Source organism: Puma concolor, chromosome C1 (genome assembly GCF_028749965.1).
Source record: "Puma concolor isolate L17-30 chromosome C1, mPumCon1.1.hap2, whole genome shotgun sequence".
Taxonomy (NCBI): Eukaryota; Metazoa; Chordata; class Mammalia; order Carnivora; family Felidae; genus Puma; species Puma concolor.
Window position 1 is genome coordinate 65918748 of NC_141674.1, and position 23325 is coordinate 65942072.

Below are 23325 nucleotides of genomic sequence, written 5' to 3' on the forward strand. Positions count from 1 at the left end.
CCTCCATACTGTTTTCCAGAATGGCTGCACCAGTTTGCATTCCCACCAGCAGTGCAAAAGAGATCCTCTTTCTCTGCATCCTCACCAACATCTGTTGTTGCCTGAGTTGTTAATGTTAGCCATTCTGACAGGTGTGAGATTGTATCTCATTGTGGTTTTGATTTGTATTTCCCTGATGATGAGTGATGTTGAGCATTTTTTCATGTGTCGGTTGGCCATCTGGATGTCTTCTTTGGAGAAGTGTCTATTCCTGTCTTTTGCCCATTTCTTCACTGGACTTTTTTTTGGGTGTTGAGTTTGATAAGTTCTTTATAGATTTTTGGATACTAACTCTTTATCTGATATTCCATTTTCAAACATCTTCCCCCATTCTGTTGGTTGCTTTTAGTTTTTCTGATTGTTTCCTTCACTGTTCAGAAGCTTTTAATTTTGATGAGGTCCCAATAGTTCATTTTTGCTTTTGTTTCTCTTGCCTCTGGAGATGTGTTGAGTAAGAAGTTGCTGTGGCTAAGGTCAAAGAAGTTTTTGCCTGCTTTCTCCTAGAGTATTCTGATAGCCTCCTGTCTTACATTTAGGTCTTTCATCCATTTTGAGTTTATTATTGTGTATGGTGTAATAAAGTGGTCCAGGTTCATTTTTCTGTATGTTGCCGTTCAGTTTTCCCAGCACCATTTGCTGAAGAGACTGTCTTTATTCCATTGGATATTCTTTCCTGCTTTGTCAAAGATTAGTTGGCCATATGTTTGTGGGCCCATTTCTAGGTTCTGTATTCTGTTCCATTGATCTCTCTGTTTTTGTGCCGGTACCATACTGTCTCAATGATTACAGTTTTGTAATACAGCTTGAAGTCTGGGATTGTGATGTCTCCAGCTTTGGTTTTCTTTTTCAGGATTGTTTTGGCTATTCAGGTTCTTTTGTGGTTCCATACAAATTTGAGGATAGTTTGTTCTAGGTCTGTGAGGAATGCTGGTGTTATTTTGATAGGGATTGCTTTGAATATGTAGATTGCTTTGGGCAGTACCGACATTTTAACAATATTTGTTCTTCCTATCCAGGAGCATGGAGTATTTTTCCGTTTTTTTTGTGTCTTCTTCAATTCATTTCATATGATTTCTATAGTTTTTGGTGTATAGATTTATCACCTCTTTGATTAGATTTATTCCTAGGTATTTTACGGTTTTTGGTGCAATTGTAAATGGGATCAAGTCCTTGATTTCTCTTTCTGTTGCTTCATTATTGGTGTATAGGAATGCAACTGATTTCTGTGCATTGATTTTATATCCTGTGACTTTGCTTAATTCATGGATCAGTTCTAGCAGGTTTTGGTGGAATATTTTGGATTTTCCATATACAGTATCATGTCATCTGCGAAGAGTGAAAGTTTGACCTTCTCCTGGCTAATTTGGATTCCTTTTATTTCTTTGTGTTGTCTGATTGCTGAGGCTAAGACTTCCAATACTATGCTGAATAACAGTGGTAAAAGTGGACATCCTTGTCTTGTTTCTGACCTTAGGGGGGGAGCTCTCAGTTTCCCCATTGAGGATGATATTATAAAGCATTTTTTAAGCTGTGAGAATGTGCTTTTTGAATGCAATTTGACTCACACACCTATCTATGTAGGTTATGGGTTCAAGAGGGTCACAGATTGTTGTCACCTGCCATGAGTCCTAACCAAAGCCTTGGAGTTGATGCTGCCATTCTTGTGGTGTGCCAAGACCCAAAATCTAAGCCTGTCTAGTCATCTTAGCACTGTTGTGTGATTTCTGCTCCCAATTCATACTTATCCTGATTCCCTCCCTCTCTGGCAACCTTTCTTTTACTGTGCCTTTTAGAATTATTGTTGTTTCTACTAAATCTCTGCTCTGTCTTGAACATCTCTATAGAGTCCTATCTTTATTCCTTGTTTTAACCAAAACGTGCCTTTCTGAGAGAAACATTGCTTTTCCTGCAAGGCCTCCCAGGCTGGCTGACTCTGCAGATAACATAAGAGTTGTTGTGTGTGTGTGTGTGTGTGTGTGTGTGTGTGTGTGTGTGTGTGTGTGATCTAAAACAAGTAGGCTCGGGGCGCCTGGGTGGCTCAGTCGGTTAAGCGTCCGACTTCAGCTCAGGTCACGATCTCGCGGTTCGTGAGTTCGAGCCCCGCGTCGGGCTCTGTGCTGATGGCTCAGAGCCTGGAGCCTGTTTCGGATTCTGTGTCTCCCTCTCTCTCTCTGACCCTCCCCCGTTCATGCTCTGTCTCTCTCTGTCTCAAAAATAAATAAACGTTAAAAAAAAAATTTTAAAACAAGTAGGCTCAAATATCATCAACATTTGTTTTTGCTGAGCATATTTTCATGAGGCTGTTACCCATCTGGATGCCTTCTTTGGAAAAATGTCTATTCGTGTCTGCTGTCCATTTCTTAACTAGATTATTTGTTTTTTGGGTATTGAGTTTGATAAGTTCTTTATAGATTTTGGATACTAATCCTTTATCCAATATGTCATTTTCAGGTATCTTCTTCCATTCTGTAGGTTGCATTTTAGTTTTGTTGATTGTTTCCTTTACTGTGTGGAAGTTTTTTTCCTTGATGAGGTCCCAGTAGTTCATTTTTGCTTTTGATTCCCTTGCCTCTGGAGACATGTCTAGTAAGAAGTTGCTGCAGCTGAGGTTAGAGAGATTACTGCCTGTGTTCTCCTCTAAGATTTTAATGGTTTCCTATATCACATTTAGGTCTTTAATCCATTTTGAATCTATTTTTATGTATGGTGTAAGAAAGTGGTCCAGTTTCATTCTTCTGCATACTGCCGTTCAGTTTTCCCAACACCATTTGTTAAAGAGACTGTCTTTTTTCCATTGGATATTCTTTTCTGCTTTGTCAAAGATTAGTTGGCCATATAGTTGTGGGTCCATTTCTGGGTTTTCTATTCTGTTCCACTGATCTGTGTCTGTTTTTGTGCCAGTACCTTACTGTCTTGATGACTGCAGCTTTGTAATATAGCTTGCAGTCCAGCATCATGATGCCCCCAGCTTTTCTTTTTTAAAGTACTTATTTACTTATTTTGAGAGAGAGAGAGAGAGAGAGAGAGAGAGAGAGAGAGAGAGAGAGAGAGAGAATGAGAATGAGCAGGGTGAGGGCATAAAGAGAAGGAGAGGGAGACTCCCGAGGAGGCTCTATGCTGTCAGAGCAGAGCCTGATGTGGGACTCGATACCACAAACTGTGAGATCATGACCTAAGCTGAAATCAAGAGTCAGATGCTTAACTGACTGAGCCACCCAGGTGCCCCAGTATTGCTTTTCTTTTTCAGGATTGCTTTGACTATTCAGGGTCTTTCGTGGTTCCATACAAATTTATGATTATTTGTTCTAGCTCTGTAAAAAATGCTGGTGGTATTTTTAGAGATTGCATCAAATATGTAGATTGCTATGGGTAGTATAAACATTTTAACAATGTTTGTTCTTCCAATCCATGAGCATGGAATGTTTTTCCATTTTTTTTGTTTCTTCAGTTTCTTTCATAAGTGTGTTATAATTTTCAGAGTACAGATTTTTTACTTCTTTGGTTAGGTTTATTCCTAGGTGTCTTATTGTTATTGGTGCAATTGTAAATGGGATTGATTCCTTGATTTATTATTGCTTTTTTATTGCTGTATAAAAATGCAATAGATTTGTGTATGTTGATTTTATATCCTGAGATTTTGTTGAATTCAGGTATTAGTTCTAGAAATTTTTTTGGTGGAGTCTTTCAGGTTTTCTGCATAGAATATCATATTGTCTACAAATAGTGAAAGTTTGACTTCCTCCTTGCTGATTTGGATGCCTTTTATTTCTTTTTGTTGTCTGATTGCTGAGGCTAGGACTACAAGTGCTATGTTAAATAGTAATGATGAGGGTGGACATCCCTGTTTTGTTCTTGGCCATAGAGGAAAAGCTCTCAATTTTTCCCCATTGAGGATGATATTAGCTGTGGGTCTTTGGCATATGACTTTATGATATTGAGGTATGTTCCCTCTATCCCTACTTTGTTGAGGCTTTTTTTTTTTTTTTTCAACGTTTATTTATTTTTGGGACAGAGAGAGACAGAGCATGAACGGGGGAGGGGCAGAGAGAGAGGGAGACACAGAATCGGAAACAGGCTCCAGGCTCCGAGCCATCAGCCCAGAGCCGGACGCGGGGCTCGAACTCACGGACCGCGAGATCGTGACCTGGCTGAAGTCGGACGCTTAACCGACTGCGCCACCCAGGCGCCCCTGTTGAGGCTTTTTATCAAGAATGAGTGGGGGCGCCTGGGTGGCGCAGTCGGTTAAGCGTCCGACTTCAGCCAGGTCACGATCTCGCGGTCCGTGAGTTCGAGCCCCGCGTCCGGCTCTGGGCTGATGGCTCGGAGCCTGGAGCCTGTTTCCGATTCTGTGTCTCCCTCTCTCTCTGCCCCTCCCCCGTTCATGCTCTGTCTCTCTCTGTCCCAAAAATAAATAAACGTTGAAGAATGAGTGTTGTATTTTTGTCAAATCCTTTTTCTGCATTTATTGAGAGGATCATATGGTTCTTATCATTTCTTTTATTAGTGTAGTATATCTTATTGATTAATTTGTGAATATTGTGCCACACCTGAAGCCCAGGAATAAATCCCAGTTGATTGTGGTGAATAGTTCTTTTAATGTACTATTGGATTCAAATTGCTAGTATCTTTTTGAAAGTTTTTGCATCCATGTTCATCAGGGAAATACAAATCAAAACCATAATGAGATACCACCTCACACCTGTCAGAATGGCTGGAATTAACAATACAAGAAACAACAAGTGTTGGTGAGAATGCAGAGAAAGGAGAACCCTTTTGCACTGTTGATGGGAATGCAAACTAGTGTAGTTACTCTGGAAAACAGTATGGAGGTTTCTCAAAGAGTTAAAAATAGAACTACCCTATAATCCAGCAATTGCATTACTAGATATTTACCCAAAGGATAGAAAAGTACAGATTTGAATGGATACATGTACCCCAATGTTTATAGCAGCATTATCAATAATAGCCAAACTATGGAAATAACCCAAATGTCCATTGACTAATGAATGGAAGAAGAAGATGTGGGGTGTGTGTGTGTGTGTGTGTGTGTGTGTGTGTGTGTATACATATGTATATACACACAGACACACATCTTCTTCATCCATTCATATATATGCATATATGTATAATGTATATGTATGTATATGTATATATGTATGCATATATGTACACATATGTATACATATGATATATGTGTAATATTCCCATATATATGTGTATATATATGTATATGTATGTGTGTGTGTATATGTATATATATATATACACACACACATATATGCCGTTTGCGACAATATGGATGGAGCTAGAGTATATAATGCTAAGTGAAATAAGTCAGAGAAAGACAAATACCATATGATTTCACTCATGTGGAATTTAAGAAACAGAACAGATGAACATATGGGAAGGAAGAAACAAAAAGAGAGAGGCAAACCATAAGGAACTCTTAAGTATAGAGAACAAACTGAAAAAAAATTTTTTTTCTCACATTACAGCACTTGATGAAAAATATTGTGATTAACATTTTAATATTTCAAGAAAAAAAATGATTATAGGGGTAGGCTTTCTTTTGCTCTTGCCAGATCCTTGGCTTGCTGGGTACATTTAATTCTTGGTCCTAACCCACTAAGTGTGTCAGCTGTACTGGTCAAATCTTCAATCCCAGCCCTATATAAACAGAGCAACTATATTGGCCTCATCCATAGACCTTGCCCCATAAACCTCTGTGACTGCGTGGACCTCATTAATTACACAGACTGCTCTGAACTTGATGATCATTTTGTCTGGATCGCTGGTTCTAGACATGCTTCCATCAAGCTAGCCCTAACTCACCACATCCCTGACCCTGGCCTCACTGACCATACCAGCTGTGCTAGCCATGTTGCAACCTTTATTGCAAGGCTTGAACCATCATACTTAGGACAAGATGTGTCTATTATGCTAGAATGTGAACTTATATTTTGGGGTGTATAAAACACAAGGCATCAGAAATAGACATATTTGCTGTTTGGAACCAATGGATTTATGATTTATTCCCCACAGACAGGAATTCTAATACATTTTCTTTTGGGTATATAGATAAATTATATATGCTATATTATTATTATTATTATTATTATTATTATTATTATTATTATTTAGAGAGAGAGCTTGAGTGGGGGAGAGGGGCAAAGGGAAAGAGAATCTCAAGCAGGCTCCATGCTGAGCATGACCCTGGGATCATGGCCTGAGCTGCAATCAAAAGTTGGACACTCAACTGACTGAGCCACCCAGGTGCCCTGATTAAATAGAGTTTTTAAAAAAGTTTTTATTTAAATTCCAGTTAGTTAACATACAGTGTAATACTAGTTTCAGGTGTACAATATAGTGATTCAACACTTCCATACAACATTCAGTGCTCATCACAGCAAGTGCACTCCTTAATTGCCATTCCCTATTTAGCCCATCTCCCCACCCACCTTCTCTTCAGTAACCATCAGTTTGTTCACTATAGTTAAGAGTTTGTTTTACTGGTTTGCCTCTCTGTTTTTTTTCCCTTTGCTCATTTGTTTGTTTCTTAAATTCCACATGTGAGTGAAGTCATATGGTATTTGTCTTTCTCTGACTGGCTTATTTCCCTTAGCATTATACTTTCTAGCTTCCCTTTTTATGGCTGAGTAATATTCCACTCTCTCTGTGTGTGTGTGTGTGTGTGTGTGTGTGTGTGTGTGTGTGTGTGTGACTATCTCTCTATATATATCTTACATCTTCTTTATCCATAAAATAGAGTTTTTTTTTTAGTTTATTTTGAGAGAGAGAATCCTAAGCAGGCAACATGTCTAATATGGGGCCCAGTGCTGGACTCAGTCTCACAAACCATGAGATCATGACCTGAGCTGAAATTGAGTTGGACACTTAGCTTACTGAGCCTCCCAAGAGCCCCCATGAAATAGAGTTTTGAAGGGAGAGAACTTCCCTCTAGATTAGGTGTTGCTGAGAAATGAATCCTCCATTTATAATTTTACTTGACTGATGATTAGAAGTATTTTCCACAAAACTGCTTCTGACTCTGTATGTTTCAAACCTTATTTTTCCTCCATCCTCACATTCCTTTGGGGTTGGGAGTTATAGGACATGTTCACATTACAGTGTGACTTCTGGTCTTGCACTTTGGTGTCATGTTGCAGGCACAGTGGTCAGTAGGAGTGTTCCTGCTCTGTAATGATGAGCAATAACTTATGACACATGAAAGTGGTTGTGAACCACATAAAGATACTCCACTAAATATATTGCCAATTCAATGTTTCCTGGATTCCAAGATGCAGGGAATATATCTTTCATAAATTTTTATACATTTTATAAAAATGCCTGACTCTGGAAACACATTGTTAGGGGCCTTGAAGCTTAAGCTTTCTTAGTTTAAATCATTTCCCTGGGCATCATTAAGGCAGACTGAAAGGGAGTGGTTAGAAAAAAGGAGGACATAACAGGAGAAATGGGGGTGAAAAACCCCAGATGGAGAGAGTTTTAAGGAACAGATAGCCAACAGTAGTATATTCCAAAGAGAGCCTAAGTGAGATAAGGACTGGAAAGAATCCTGGTAGATACAAAGTCATTGCTGACCTCATTGTACATGGGAAAATATTCTATTTGTTTCTCCTGTCTCATTCCTCTAGGCTTGCTCCTAAAGCCTACAGGACTATGGAAGGTGATTCTATAAGCTGGCAAACATGACTAAGTGTCCTTTTTTTAAAAAAAGTTTATTTTTAGATAAAGAGAGTGTGAGAGTGAATGGAGGAGGGGCAGAGAGAGAGAGAGAGAGAGAGAGAGAGAGAGAGAGAATACCAAGCAGCCTCCATGCTGTCAGTGCAGAGCCTGACATGGGGCTTGATCTTACTTACTGTGAGATCATGACCTGAGCTGAAATCAAGAGTTGGATGCTTAACCAACTGAGCCAAACAGGTGCCCTAAATATAATTAGATATTAAGAATTATATGTTAAGATAATAATCTTAAGATGAAAGAGGCTTCCTGAATCCTGAGAATATGAAAGAAATATGAATATGAAGAAAGTTTGGGAAATGGTCCTATTACTCAGAAGACCATTACATTGTTTGATTAGAGAGCCCCAAAGCAGCTACCTAAATAACAACCCCACTAGGTAATGTGTGGTGGTTGCATTTTTGTGTATTTGCCCCACAACAAATTTCCTTAAACATGTTGATATATATTTTCATATGTGTATTTTTTTAAATTTTTTTTTCAACGTTTTTATTTATTTTTGGGACAGAGAGAGACAGAGCATGAACGGGGGAGGGGCAGAGAGAGAGGGAGACACAGAATCGGAAACAGGCTCCAGGCTCCGAGCCATCAGCCCAGAGCCTGACGCGGGGCTCGAACTCACGGACCGCGAGATCGTGACCTGGCTGAAGTCGGACGCTTAACCGACTGCGCCACCCAGGCGCCCCATATGTGTATTTTTTTAGATGTAATGTTTATTTTTGAGAGACAGAGAGGCAGATGGACAAAGTGTGAATGGGAGAGCAGCAGAGATAAGGCAGATACAGAATCCAAAGTAGGCTCCAGGCTCTGAGCTGTCAGCACAGAGCCTGGCATGGGGCTCGAACTCACAAACCATGAGATCATGACCTGAGCTGAAGTCATGACACATAACTGGCCGAGCCACCCAGCCACCCCCCCCCCCTTTTTTTCATATGTTGTGTTTTTCATCTGTAGAAGTCTCATTGGTCTTTAAAAAAAAAATCTCACATATTTATCCTCTTCTTGTTTATATTTTCTTCTCCCTCTTGAACATAAGGATCATAGTTATAATTATTTTAATGTCCTTTTCTGCTAATTTCAACATCTTTATAATTTCTAGATCTGTTTCTGTTGTTTGATTTTTCTTCTGATTGTGGGTCATATATGACTGGTATTTTTTTATAGGGTACCAGACTTTGGGAATTTTATATTATCAGGTGTTAGTAGATTTGGTCAAATTCCTTTCAGTGGTGTTTCAGACTGTACTGGTATGTAGTTAAGTTACTTCATTCAGTTTGACCCTTTTGAAACTTGCTTTTAAGCTTTCTTAGGGCAGATCCAGAGAAGTATTTAGTCTAGGGCTAATTTAGTCTCACTACTAAGGTGATAACTCTCCTGAAGACTACCCAATATCTTGAATATTAAGACATCTTTCCATTCTGGTTGGAGGGGACACAAAATATTTTCTGGCCCTGTGCAAGTTCAGGTAATTGTTTGGTTCTATTGGTTCTTTGCCTGGCCTGGAGCTGTTTCTTCTTATGCATGTGGAGATAGTCATACTGTATCTATCAAGATTGGAGGGGACCCCTCCGCACTCTCTCTGTGAAGCTTTCTCTTCTTTGGCATTCTTTTCCATGTCTTTTTGCTTCCTTGGCCTCCCTGTGCTCTGATCTCTGTGTTGTCCACCGAGTAATTTCGCTGATCTCTGTTTGGGTCACCCATGGTCTGTGCTTCTGCTTGGAAATCCTTCTATGCAATAAGTAGGACTCATCTCATCTGTTTCTATTTTCCAAGAGATCAAATCTCATGCTGCCTCTTGTCAAATGTCTGAAAACTATTTTTTTCCATATATTTTGTTTGGTCTTCTAATTGTTTAAGGTGAAAGGGTAAACCAGTTCCTGTTACTTCATCTTGGCTGGAAGTGAAAGTTCCCGGCAGTTGATTTCTGATTGATGGCCAAGAGTAATGGTTTCTCCACAAATAGTCTTAGGATTTGTTGTTTCTTAAACACATAAACAAAGGCCTACCATGAAAATAACTTGTTTTCTACCTATTTCAAGGTCTAAACCTCACACAGTGGAACATTTTTCTTCTCATTATGTTGAGTGAATTTGTTTTGTTTCTTAAAGAATGAGTTTTCAGGAAGATCTGCAGAAAAGCTGTTTTGAAAGAATAAGTTCTGACAGTCCTTGGCTTCTTGAAAGAAATATTCTAAACAATAATTAGCTTTCACTGCAGAGTAGTTTTCGTGCAAGATCTACATTGATTGTAAAATGTGTTGATGAACAAATGCAGACCCCTTATATACCTGTTAGTTTTATCCATATATTATCCTCCTGTGTTATTATAATCTATTAAAAACAAACAACCCAATCAGTGAAATGTGAAATCATTTCCATTTTATGTGTTCACTGGCTATGAAAGAACTGACATGAACTGTAAATTACAAACCAGCAGCTTTCTAAATACTGTAGTCCCCTTGTGGCTATTATTTTTACAAGTAATTCCTGCTCTTGTTGAAGTAAGTAGCGATATGGTGAAGGCTCTGAAGGAGCACTCTGTCCAAGATGCACACATTGCACATATATGTTCCAAAACTGAATGAAACATTATGAAGGATTGAAGCCTAGAGACTGTTATCCTAAGGAAACATTTCTTTTTCTACTGAGTCATTTTAGAAACAAATTTCATGGAATCCAATTTTCCTGCCCTGGCTATTTTTATATGGAAATTTCAGAGTGAAAAAGTCACTTATAGTTTTGAATAAATTTCATATTAGAAAGAGATTATTTCACTGAGGAATTAGGACAAGGGAATGCTCTATTGGCCAGATGCAGAAAATCATTCCTCATTTATTTGTCAAATGTGTACTATGTGTGAGACACAGTGATGACACTAGGGAATTCAAACCAACCAACTAACCAACCTTACTTTCTCCAAGAGAAATGACTACTTTGAGTTTTATTGCCTTTTGAATTGCTTATTTAATATTAAACAGTGGATTTTTTTCTCCCTTGATTTATAGAATGACATGGAACAGATGGCAATTCTACATGATATAACATAAATTGATCTTCAAGGTTGTATTTTCATCTATCACTACAGCACTTTTGCCTTTCTTTTTTTTTTGCCTCTTAAAAGAGAAAAATAAGAATTCTTTCCATTAGCCATGCTTGTTAAAAATTTAGGGCTACTTTTAGTGTTCAAGCAAAAGCTGCATTATGCATTACTACAACACTTTTTAGATTTTAAAGGTACGAGGCATCCTTGCTTGCTATTTGGCAAAGTTCTGTTGGGCTGTGTTAAGTTCAGTTTCTATATTGGCCTTATCTTCTTTGTATCTTGATCTCCTCTCTGTGCAGTTTTGACCCATACTCTTTTTCCCTGGCTTTCTGTCTGCTTGGCTGTTCCAGTTTGAGTCCTAGCTCAATTAAAGTATTTTGGCTCTTGAACCCTTCTGCATCACTTCCCAGTAGATGATTTACTCACTCCTGGCAAGGAATTTTCTTTGGTTGGCTGTCCCCCTAGTGGTTACTCATTTTTCTACTCCACCCACCACTGGTCTTTGGCACAAGCTTGAGAAAATGTAGCTATGTACCTGGAGGGAGTCTGCAGCTAGAATCAGGTAAAGGCCTCTAGCTACTTTCTTCCAAAATGGGTTTGCTACTTACACTGCTTTTGTATTGTTCATGCTTTCATTTTGTATTACTACTTCTGAAAACTTTTGGGCCACATGTACATTGGATTTATCCAAGACCTCACAACTTAACTCTAAAGAATGAAGAATGGAATCTGAACTCACTATCAACAATCTCCTAGTTTATTTTGGTCAATGCAGCTCCACAACTTTCAAGCCACCAGATATCATTTAAAGATCTGCCTTACTTTGATGGGGCACCTGGGTGGGTCAGTCAGTTAAGTGTCTGACTCCTGATTCCAGCTCAGGTCATGAATGCACCCTGCATTGGGCTCTGTGCTGACAGTGTGGAGCCTGCTTGGGATTCTCTCTCTCTCTCTCTCTCTCAAAATAAATAAACATTAAAAAAAAGATCTGCCTTACGTTGAGTACATTCTTTTAATGTTACATCTATTTAGGTATTTGATTATTTAGAACAGTGAAAAAAAGTGCTAGTTTGGATATCTTACTCTTTTTTCTAAAAAAATTTTTTTAATGTTTATTTTACTTTTGAGAGAGAGAGTGAGAGACAGAGGCATGAGTGGGGGAGGGGCAGAGAGAGGGGAACAGAATCTGAAGCAGGCTCCAGGCTCTGAGCCATCAACACAGAGCCTGACATGGGGCTTGAACTCACAGACCGGGAGATCATGACCTGAGCTGAAGTCGGACCCTTAACTGACTGACCCACCTAGGTGCCCCTATCTTATTCATTTTCTTAGAACAATAGCCACTAAAATAAATGTGGATGATTGACTCATCAAAAACCTCACGAGCTGTTAAGACCACGAGTAAGACGTGGACTTTGCTCTTTTGTAGTTCATGGTCAAGATGGTTAGGTAGACTGTCAAAAGACAATTTCAACAGAGAAAGACAGATATCATATGTTTTCACTCTTCTGTGGGTCCTGAGAAACTTAACAGAAACCCATGGGGGAGGGGAAGGAAAAAACAAAAAAGAGGTTAGAGTGGGAGAGAGCCAAAGCATAAGAGACTCTTAAAAACTGAGAACAAACTGAGGGTTGATGGGGGGTGGGAGTGAGGGGAGGGTGGGTGATAGGTATTGAAAAGGGCATCTTTTGGGATGAGCACTGGGTGTTGTATGGAAACCAATTTGACAATAAATTTCATATATTAAAAAAAATAATAAAAAAACAAAACAAACAAACAAACAAACAAACAAACAAAAACCAAAAGACAATTTCAAGATGTAGATAGTGCACACCACTAGCTAGTACTACTAGTACACAATTGGGAGGGGAGGGATGGGCCTCCAATCCAGTCTGTGATTTGAGGGGTTGGGACAGGTGAGGAAGAAAGGTTCCTAGAAGAAGTGATGATTCGATTTGAGTCCTGAAGAGGAGTAGAGTTATCCAGGTAAGGAAAATAGGGCAGGGAATTATAGGAACAAGCACAAATGACTTGCCCTGAGTAAGAAAGTCTTGATCTCTCACCTTTCTAGAGTGAAATGACTTTGTTGTAATATTATATCTTAAAATGTATTTGAATTTTGTGTAATACACTAAAATATATCCATGCTAGTATCAAATATGTTTTAAATTCTTTACAATTTTAGTATAATCATCATTCCAGGAAAATGCTCCATATTTATCCTGTGATTTTTTTTATTTTTATAACCCTGGCAAATCATCAGATACTCTTGTGAAAATTAGAATCTCACTTTGAGAAGCTTTGGGAAACACTTAAGAATGCTAATTATGGATTTATACTGACCTAATTTGAAACCTGGCTTTATTTCTTCCTAAATTGACATGTCACTTAATCTATCTTAAACTTTAAGTTAATTTCTTCAAGCATAAAATGGGGATTCTGAGGGATGGAAATGAAAGCATGTGTACAGTGAACCTGTTACAACATACCATTCAGTTCATGAATGGAGATTATATGGATTTCTTGAAGTTGGGGAACATGTCTGTCTTGTTCCTCCTCTGTATGTTCAGCACAATGCCTGACACCTAGGAGATACACAGTGAATAGTTACTAGACTGATAAAGCAAAAACTCATTATTTAGAAATGTCAAGACTCTTCATTTTAATGTCAGCTTAGAAGTTTAGAAGAGTGTCTGAACAGTTTATTGAACTAGGTCTCAATAAATATTTCCTAATTGCCTAATTTGATGAATGACTTCATTTGGTGCTTGTGTTCAGAAAACGAGGACTGGATAGAATGTGGGCTGTATAAATCCAAGACTAATCCTAAAGCATGTGCTGTAGTACTTGTGCTCTCTTGTCTACTGTAAGAAATGGCTAAAAAATGCTGATGCAGAGGATCACGTGAAATAAATATGTAGATTAATGAGTGAAGACTCTAATAACCGCCACTCAGGTCAAGAAATTGAATTTAGGCTTCTCAGGAGCCTGTCTCTGTGCTACATCTCAATCACAGTTCCCTTCTTTCTTCCAAAGTCACCACTGACTTTTACAGTAATCATTTCCTTGAAGTTCTTCATGGTTCATACAACCATGAGCCAAGGTGCATCCCTAGATTTAGTAGTTTAGTATTGTCAAATAAAAGAAAAATTGATGTGTTTTTTTAGTCTCCTTTAACCTACAAATTCTTCTTTTATTCCTATTTTTCCCTTGTAAGTTTTCTTTTGAAGAACTTGGTCTGTTTTGCTTGACCTCTAGAGTTTCCCCATCTGGAGTTTACTTATTGAAGACTCATGGTGCAGTTCAACTTGTTCCTTTGTTTCCTCTATTTTCTGCAAATAAGCAGCTGGATCCAGAGAAATGATCAGACTGAGGTTCTAACCCTTTGACAAGACTATAGATGCTGATGTTTTCTTTATTCTTATTTTCTCTTTTTTGTAGAGGTATAATTGACATACAGCATTATATAAGTTTCAGGTACACAGCATAATGATTCAATATTTGCATATATTGCAAAATGATCACCACAATAAGTCTAATTAACATCTGTCACTATACATAATTACAGAATTTTTTTGTGATGAGAACTTATAAGATTTCCTCTCTTAGTAACTTTTTTATTTTTTAAGTTTTTAAAAAGTTTATTTATTTTGAAAGAGAGAGAGAGAGAGAGCACGTGCAAGCTGGCAGGGGCAGAGAGAGAGGGAGAGAGAGAATCCCAAACAGGCTTCATGCTGAAAGTGCAGAGCCTGACTTGGGGCTCGGTCTCACAAATGGTGAGGTCATGACCTGAGCTGAAATCAAGTTGGATGTTCAACTGACTGAGCCCCAGGCACCCCTTGTAATTCTATTTTAAAATTTCTGATAACCTCCATACTGTTTTCTTAGTGGCTGCACCAATTTACATTTCAACTAATAATGCTTGAGGGTTCCCTTTTGTCGCTATCCTTGCCAACACTTACTTCTTGTCATTTTGAAAATAACTATTTCTGACAAGTATGAGATGATATAACTTTGTGGGTTTGATTTGCACTTCCCTGATCATCATGATGTTGAACATATTTTCATGTACCTCCTGGCCATCTGTATGTCTTTTTTTGAGAAATGTCTATTCAGATCTTCTGCCCATTTTTTAATTGGATTGTTTGTTTTGCTGTTTTCTTTCATTGGGAGGTATATCCCAATTTTATCAGCTTGATTTTCATCAAGTTTTGATTTTCTTTGATGTCAGTAGCTTTTAATGCTCAAAGCCTTAACTTATTAATTCAGTGGAGATATTCTAATTTTATAATTTCTTTTTATCTCATAAATGAAATACTTTTATAAAGCAATGCCTTGTCTTTTCAACTATTTGTTGCCATTGTTTCAATTTGTGTAAGAAAAGCAGAATAAATCTTGATCCCTTATCAAGACTAGAGTGCCTTTCCCCTTTTTATTTCTTTTTATTTTATTATTTTATAGTTCATTTATTTATTTTGAGAGAGAGAGAGAGTCAGTCCCAAGCAGGTTCTGCACTGTCAGCACAGAGCCTGACTCAGGGCTCAAACCTATGAATTATGAGATCATGACCTGTGCCAAAATTGAGAGGTGGATGCTTATTTGACTGAGTCACCCAGGCACCCCTTCCCTTTCCCCCTTTTTACGCCATTATTTAAGATAATAAATTTGTTCTTTATCATTTTTTGAATTTATAAAAATATTTAATAAATATTTAATAGTTTCTAAAAAATTTAAACATATTTTATGAGTTTCAACCCATTGCAATTCTTTTCCTTTTCTTTTTTAAGTTTTTAAATTGTGGTTTATTCCATACAATGAAATAGCATGAAATCCATAAAATTGTGTTTTTAAAAAAAATTGAGTATAGTTGGCATACAATGTTACATTAATTTCAGGTGTACAGCTTAGTTTTTTTGACAAGTTTATATATTATACTATGTTCACCACGAGTATAGATACCATCTGTCCCATTTCATTGCTATTATAATATTATTGACTGCATTCCTTATGCTCTGCTTTTTTTCCCTGTGACTTATTCCATAACTCGAGGCCTATATCTCCCTTTCCCCTTCACCCATTTTTCCCAACCCCCAAGCCCCTGTCCCTCTGGCAAGCATCAATTTGTTCTCTGTATTTATAGTTCTAATTTTGCTTTTTATTATTCTTTAAAATTCCATTTATGAGTGAAATCATATAGTATTTATCTTTTTCAGTGGATTTATTTCACTTAGCATAATACTCTCTGGGTCCATCTATGTTGTCTCAAATAGCATGATCTCATCTTTTTTTATGGATGTATAATATTCCATTGTATATATATGCCACATTTTCCTCATCCATGTGTCTGCTGATGGATACTTCGGTTGCTACCATGTCTTAGCTATTGTGAATAATGCTTCAGCAAACAAAGGAGTGCATACATCTTTTTGAGTTAGTGTTTTAGCTTTTCCTGGGTGAATACCCAATAGTGAAATTATTGGATTATCTGGTATTTTTATTTTTAATTGTTTAAAAAATTTTTTAAAATAAAATTTCAATTAATTTTATTTATTTATTTATTTATTTATTTATTTATTTATTTTTATTTATTTATTTTAGAACAATGGAATTTTATTTTGATGAAAAACTCGAGTTTACAATCATTTAGTAAATGAAGAGCAAACACTTCATTTTCCTATCCCATAACTCTTAAGAATAAAAAATTAGTGGTGTGCCTGAGTGGCTCAGTCAGTTAAGCGTCTGACTTTGGCTCAGGTCATGATCTCACGGTTCGTGGGTTTGAGCCCCCTGTTGGGCCCTGTGCCAACAGCTCAGAGCCCGGAGCCTGTTTCAGATTCTGTGTCTCCCTCTCTATCTCTGCCCCTCCCCCACTCATGCTCTGTCTCTGTCTCTCAAAAATAAATAAACATTGAAAAAAATTTTTAAAAATTAGTAAGTAAATATCTGAACAGATTAAGGGTAAGGCATGTTCACACTTCCTGCATGTGACTCACTGTAAAAGGGCGAGAACAGCAGTGGGGAGAAAGAAGATATAGGCATTGAATCTCATCCTAGCCATTCAAATAAGCCCAATGATAAATACTCATTTTTTTTGCTCATCATGGGCAGCAAACTATATACATTTTACTGAAGGAATACTTTGATAGAAGCCCTTATTTCAGTTATATTGTGCATCACAACTATAAAAATGGCTTGAACAGTTCCATTTAACCACCATTTATAAAATGCAACTATGTAATATTCTACATTTTACATGGGGTGTGAAAAGTGTCAATCTAAGCTGAAAAGACCCCACCTGCCAATTTTCCCCACTTCTGAAAATATCTATATGTATGAAAAAGGACAGTCCCCCATACAAAGAACCAATTTCACAAACCTACTGGTAAGCAAATACATTTATATAACTGGAACCTCAGGATGCTAGAGTTGTACTCATTTAAAAAACCATTCAGCTACCTTTGGTCTTTAACAAAGCCTCCAGTGCAATATCCTAAACATTGTTATGTGCATCTCACGATGAAGAGCATGGCCTTGTAGTGCAGAATGAGAGTGCAACGTCACCGCGAAGGGTAGCATGTGATGGTTTCAAGAACATCAGCATCACAGCATTGGATTCTGTGCATCAGGACTGAGGTCATTGTTGCCAGAAGGGGGGTGCATCATGAGAATATCCGGCTCATCCACTTGTGGAGTCGGGTGCATGACTACCAGCTGGTCCTGGGGAATGTCTGTGGCAGCTGCTGCAAGGTTGGTGATAGATTTACTTTTTACACACTGAAAGTCTACATGCTGACTCCTTCCTTCTTCCTTTTCCCAAGACATTCAAATAGAGGGTCTTTGGACATAGTTGTAAATCACTTCTGGGGGGACGCCAGGCCTTTTCTTTACTTTTTCTTTGTAGGTAGGATAATCTTCTATTCCCAATCTAATCTTCTTAAGACCACTCTCCTTCAAAACTGATTTGGCCACATCTCTGTTTTCAATGTACTTGAAAAATCTATATAATTTTTTGCTATCAATAATTTGTGAATACTCTTCTCCCATCTGTGGTGGATACTCTTCATTCCAATCAACCACATCATCATTGGTAAGCACTACTATGTGGCATTCTCTTTCCCCACTCTGGGCACTAGCTACCATGAGAGGCAGGATCATTTCTCCCAGATAAAATTCAAACTGTATATGAGCACCATCATTTGATAACTCATGCATTAGGGCACTGAGATCTCTACATTTAATAGTGCTATATTCAAAAGAAATACAAAGATAGTTGCATGCTTCTCTCAGTTCAGGAACAGATATGCCATCAGGACAATGGATTATTCCTTTTTTGTAGTAATCCAGAATAGCTTGAAACACAGTGGAGCCAATTTCCTCTGCCACTTCATAGTCTCCCTTCTCATTGGGACGTGTAAAATTAGGTTCTCTGCCAGATCCAAACATCCTGCCCAACATTGTATTTGGCTGTGAAGTAAAAATGGATGGTCTTACAACAAATCTAGTGTTATCCACTATCAGTGTTACTTGTTCCGACGTTCTTACATTCCGAGCTCCTTCTTTTGCATTTTCATATATAAACACCATCTCCCCAGATGTCTTACAGGTACCATCTGAACTTGACTGACTACTGTTTCTGCTGCTGTTCCCAGCACTGCTACTAGAATCATTTGGAGATGCCTTCTGAAGACGAGGACTGCTTGGATGAGAGGAACTATGGTCTTTTTCTCGTTTACATGGTGCTATTGTGTTGGAGAAGTAACATTTCTTTAAAAAAATTTTTTTTAATGTTTATTTATTTTTGACAGAGGGAGAGAGAGATAGAGCATGAGCGGGGCAGGGGCAGAGAGAGAAGGAGACACAGAATCTGAAGCAGGCTCCAGGCTCTGAGCTGTCAGCACAGAGCCAGACGTGGGGCTCGAACTCACAGACCATGAGATCACGACCTGAGCCGAAGTTGGATGCTCAACCGACTGAGCCATCCAGGACCCCACAGAAGTAACATTTCTAATACAAGGAGTGAGTTGAGATTCCGTTCTTTCATGAGATGAATCCTGTGATCTGTCACTTGACCTTCATCTATCTCTTGATCGTTCATGTTCCCCACTAGCACCATGTAGACTCATTTTGGTGTGGTCAACAACTCCTTTAGCAACATGTGCGGGAGTACTTGAATGTTTATACAGTTTACGAGATCTGCTATGCAATTTCTGATCCCAATTCTCTGGATCACTGGAGTCACGGGTCATAAGGATGAGGCTCTCCTGCCATCCCACTTTAAGCTTCCTCACAGTACTGCTCTGAAAGCATATGTAGTACCCGTAACCTGCAGTCCCTCTTGAATGTCCAGGGAGGACCTAGGTGAAGGCGGGAGCCAGTGGAACCTCTGCTTCCTCCTCAATTGGATCCCTCTGGAGGTGTCTGTGGCAATGGCCACTCAGGTGTCTGCCTCAATTAATTTATTTTAATACAAGTATAGTTAACATACAATGTTATATTAGTTTCTGGTGTACAATGCAGTGATTCAACAATTCTGTATGTTACTCAGTGCTCATCATGATAAGTATACTCTTAATTCCTTTCACTTATTTCACCCATCCTTGCACCCCCTGACGGCTCCTCTGGTAACTATCAGTTCTCTATAGTTAAGAGTCTGTTAGTTATTTGGTTTGCTCTTTTTTCCTTTGTTCCTTTTTTTTTTAGTTTTTTTTTTTTTCAACGTTTATTTATTTTTGGGACAGAGAGAGACAGAGCATGAACGGGGGAGGGGCAGAGAGAGAGGGAGACACAGAATCGGAAACAGGCTCCAGGCTCTGAGTTGTCAGCATAGAGCCTGATGCGGAGCTTGAACTCACGAACTGGGAGATCATGACCTGAGCCGAAGTCAGAGGCTTAACTGACTGAGTCATCCAGGTGCCCCCATTTGTTTTGTTTCTTAAATTCCACATGTAAGTAAGATCGTATATGGTATTGGTCTTTCTCTTACTCACTTATTTTGCTTAGCATTATACTCTCTAAATCCATTCATGTTGTTGCAATGGCAATATTTTATTCTTTTTTATGCCTGAGTAATATTCCATTTGTGTGTGTGTGTGTGTGTGTGTGTGTGTGTGTGTGTGTGTGTGTACCACATCTTCTGTATCCATTTGTTTATCGATGGACACTTGGGCTGCTTCCATAATATGTCTATTATAAATAATGCTGTAATAAACATAAGGGTACATATCTTTTGAATTAGTGTTTTTGTATTCCTTGGGTAAATAGTAGTGGGATTACTGGATCATATGGTAATTCTGTTTTTGATTTTTTGAGGAATCTCTACATTATTTTCCATAGTGGCTGCAGCAGAATGCATTCCCAACAATAAGGCATGAGGGTTACTTTTTCTTCACCTCCTCACCAACACTTGTTGTTTCTTGTGTTTTTGATTTCAGCCATTTTGATAGGCATGAGGTGATAGCTCATTGTAGTTTTGATTTGCATTTCCCTGATGCTGAGTGATGTTGAGGATTTTTCTCATGTATCTGTTGTCCATCTGTATGTCTTCTCTGGGAAAATGTTTATTCAGATCCTCTGCCCATTTTTAATTGGATTTTGTTTTTTGTTTCAAGTTTATATTTAAATTCTAGTTAATTAACATATAGTGTAATATTGGTTTTAGGAGTAGAATTTACTGATTCATCACTTACTATAACACCCAGTGCTCATCACAACAAATGCCCTCCTTAATACTCATCACCAATTTAGTCCATCCCCTGCACACCTCCCCTCCAGCAACCCTTAGTTTGTTCTCTCTTAGTTAATAGTCTCTGATGGTTTGAGAGTCTCTTACCATTTGAGGGAGAGTCTCCCTCTCCTTTTTCTCTTCTTTCCCCTATGTTCATCTGTTTTGTTTCTTAAATTCCACATATGAATGAAATCGTATGGTATTTGTCTTTCTCTGACTTATTTCACTTAGCATAATATACTCTGGCTCCATCCATGTCATTGCAAATGGCAAGATTTCACTCTTTTTTATGGATGAGTAATATTCCATTGTATATAGATACCAAATCTTCCTTATCCATTCATCAGTTGATGGACATTTGGACTCTTTCATAATTTGGCTATTGTTGATAATGCTGCTATAAACATCAGAGTGCGTGTGCCCCTTTAAATCAGTATTTTTGTATCTTTTGGGTAAATACCTAGTAGTGTGATTGCTGGATCATAGGGTGGTTCTATTTTTAACTTTTTGAGGAACCTCCATACTGTTTTCCAGAGTGGCTGCACCAATTTGCATTCCCTCCAACAGTGTAAGAGGGTTTCTCTTTCTTTGCATCCTTGCCAACATCTGTTTCCTGTGCTGTTCATTTCAGCCATTCTGACAGGTGTGAGGTGGTATCTCATTGCAGTTTTGATTTTCCCCTGATGAAGAGTGATATTGAGTGTTTTCTCATATGTCTGTTAGCCACGTATATGTCTTCTTTAGAAAAGAATCTGTTCATGTCTTCTGCACGTTTCTTAACTGGATTATTTGTTTTTTTGGTGTTGAGTTTTATAAGTTCTTAATAGATTTTGGATAGTAACACTTTATCAGATAGGTCATTTGCAAATATCTTCTCCCATTCCATTAGTTGCCTTTTAGTTTTGTTGATTGTTTCCTTCACTGTGCAGAAGCTTTGTATGTTGGTAAAATCCCAGTAGTTCATTTTTGCCTTTGTTTCCCTTACCTCCAGAGACATGTCTAGTAAGAAGTTGCTATGGTCAGTGTCAGAGAGGTTATTGCCTGTGTTCTTTTTATGATTTTACTGGTTTCCTGTCTCACATTTAGGTCTTTCATCGATTTTGATTTTTTTTTTGTATGTGTATGGTATAAGAAAGTGGTCCATTCCTCTGCATGTTGCTGTCCTGTTTTCCCACCACCATTTGTTGAAGAGACTGTCTTTTTTAAATTGAATTGTTCTTTTGGTGTTGAAGTGTATGAGTTTTTTATATATTTTGGTTATTAACCCTTTATCAGATATATCATTCACAACAATCTTTTCCCAATTAGTAGGTTGTTTTTTGGTTTATTGATGGTTTCCTTCACTGTACAAAAGCTTTTTATTTTGATGTAGTCCCAATAGTTTATTTTTGTTTTTGTTTTTCTTGCCTCAGGAGACATAATTAGAAAAATGTTGCTATGGCTGATGTCAGAGAAATTGCTGCCTTTGTTCTCTTCTAGGATTTTTATGATTTCAGGTCTCATGTTTAGGTCTTTAATACATTTTGAGTTTATTTTTGTGTGTGGTGTTAGAAATTAGTCCAATTTCATTCTTTGGCATGTAGCTGTCCAATGTTCCCAGCACTATTTATTGAAAAGACTGTCTTTCCCCATTATATATTCCTGACTCCTTTGTCATAGATTAATTGACCATTAACATGTGGGTTTATTTCTGGGATCTCTATCCTATTCTATTGATCTGTGTCTATTTTTGTGCCGGTAGCATACTTTTTAATTACTAAAGCTTTGTAGTATATCTTGAAATCTGGGATTGAGATACTTTAAGCTTTTTTCTTCTTTCTCAGGATTGCTCTGGTTATTTGAGGTCTTTTGTGGTTTCATAAAAATTTTAGTATTATTTGTTCTAGTTTTGTGAAAAATGCTGTTGGTATTTTGATAGAAATTGCACTGAATCTGTAGATTGCCTTGGGTAACCTGGACATTTTGACAGTGTTAATTCTTCCAACCCGTGAGCATGGAATATGTTTCCATTTGTTTGCGTCATCTTTAAATTCTTTCATCAATGTTTTATAGTTTTTGGAGTACAGGTCTTTCACCTCATTGGTTAAGTTTATTCCTAGATGTTTTATTTTATTCTTTTTGGTGCAATTGCAAATGGTGTTGTTTTTAAAATTTTCATTCTGTGACTTCATTGTTAGTATAGAAACATGCTGATTTCAGGATATTAATTTTGTATCCTGCCACTTTCCTGAATTTGTTTATTACTTCTAGTAGTTTTTTGATGGAATCTTTAGGATTTTCTATGTGTAGCATCATGTTGTCTAGGAATAGTGACAGTTTATCTTCTTTACCAGTATGGATGCTTCTTATTTCTTTTTTTTTTTAATTTTTACAATGTTTTTATTATTTATTTTTGAGAGAGAGAGAGAGCAAGTTGGGAAGGGGCAGAGAGAGAGAAAGACACAGAATCCAAAGCAGACTCCAGGCTCTCACCTGTCAGCACAGAGCCTGATGCAGGGCCCAAATTCATGAACTGCAAGAGCTGAACTTAGCTAAAGTTGGATGTTTGAGCCACCCAGATGCCCCTTCTTTTTTCTTTTCTGGTTAAGGTGGCTAGGTCTTCTAGTACTATGTTGAATAAAAGTAGTGAGAGTGGACATCCTTGTCTTACTCCTAACCTTAGATAGAAAGCCCTTAGTTTTTCACCATTGAGGATTATATTAGCTGTGGATTTTTCATATATGGCCTTTATTATGGTAGGTGTGTTCCCTCTAACTCCA

The 23325-nt window shown here is 37.8% G+C and overlaps 1 protein-coding gene and 1 pseudogene across 1 annotated transcript in view; one reads left to right on the top strand and one right to left on the bottom strand.

Annotated features, from left to right (window-relative positions):
• The window catches only part of PTGFR (prostaglandin F receptor), a 309526-nt gene that overhangs the window by 70142 nt on the left and 216059 nt on the right, over positions 1-23325 (top strand). The gene's annotated exons all lie outside the window — the stretch shown is intronic.
• LOC112848506 (BTB/POZ domain-containing protein 10-like) lies at positions 17443-19110 on the bottom strand (annotated as a pseudogene).